The sequence below is a fragment of the Leuresthes tenuis genome, unplaced genomic scaffold, assembly GCF_036924035.1.
Source record: "Leuresthes tenuis unplaced genomic scaffold, fLeuTen1.0.hap1 SCAF_6, whole genome shotgun sequence".
In the NCBI taxonomy this organism is placed as follows: domain Eukaryota; kingdom Metazoa; phylum Chordata; class Actinopteri; order Atheriniformes; family Atherinopsidae; genus Leuresthes; species Leuresthes tenuis.
In genome coordinates this window covers 31584551-31585716 of record NW_027325360.1, presented here as the reverse complement: position 1 = coordinate 31585716, position 1166 = coordinate 31584551, and positions in this window count along the sequence as shown.

Genomic DNA, 1166 nt, shown 5'->3' with positions numbered 1-1166 from the left:
ATGAGATAGGGTGAGAATGCCCGACTATACACCATCAAATGCGGGAGCGGAGGTGTTCGGCTCTGAGTAGGTGTGAATGTCCGACCATAATTGCTGAAGAATGTGTTAGAAAAGGTAAGAATGCTGGACCATACATCATCAAAAGCGGGAGAGGTGGTGTTCGGCTGCAAAAAGGTGTGACTGTTCGACTAAAGTTTGTAAAAAGTGGGTAAGACAAGGTGCGAATGCCTGACAATGTATGATCAAAAGCGGGAGCGGAGGTGTTCAGCTGCAAGAAGGTCTACATGTCCATCAATAATTGCTAGAAAACATGAAAGAAACTTTTCGAAAATCAAACCGCACATGAGCATAAGTGGGATAGGAGGTGTTCAGCTGCAAGGTGTGAATGTCCACCCATAATTCCTGAAAAATGGGCAAAAAAAAGGTGTGAATGCCCAACCATACATCATCAAAAGCAGGAGCTGAAGTGTTCGGCTACAAGAAGGTGTGAACGTCCAACCAAAATATGTAAAAAGAAGTTAAGAAAAGGTTCGAATATCCAACCAAACATAATCAAAAGCGGGAGCAGAGCTGTTCGACTGCAAGTAGGTGTGAATGTCAGATCATAATTTGCAAAAAGCTGATGAGAAAGGGTGAGAATGCCCGACTATACATCATCAAATGCGGGAGCGGAGTTGTTCGGCTGTGAGTAGGTGTGAATCTCCGACCATAATTGCTGAAAAATGTGTTAGAAAAGGTAAAAATGCCGGTCCATACATCATCAAAGGCGAGAGAGGTTGTGTTCGGCTGCAAGTAGGTGTGAATGTCCAGCCATAATTACTCACAAACGGGTAAGAAAAGGTAGTAGCCAGACCATATATGATCAAAACAGGGAGCGGAGGTGGTTCAGCTGCAAGAAGGTTTGAATGTCAAACTAAAGTTCAAATATATTAACAAGAGTGGCAGGAGAGGTCTTCGGATGAGAGTGGTTGAAAATTTCCAACCATAATGTATAAAATGCGGTGAAAAAAAGGTGTGATAGAACACTAAAAGGTGGAGCGGAAGTGTTCGGCTGCAAGAAGGTGTGAATGTCCGACTATATTTGGTGAAAAGCAGGTGAAGCAAGGTCTGAATGCCCAACCTTACATCATCAAAAGCAAGATCAGAGTTGTTTGGCTGCAAGAAGG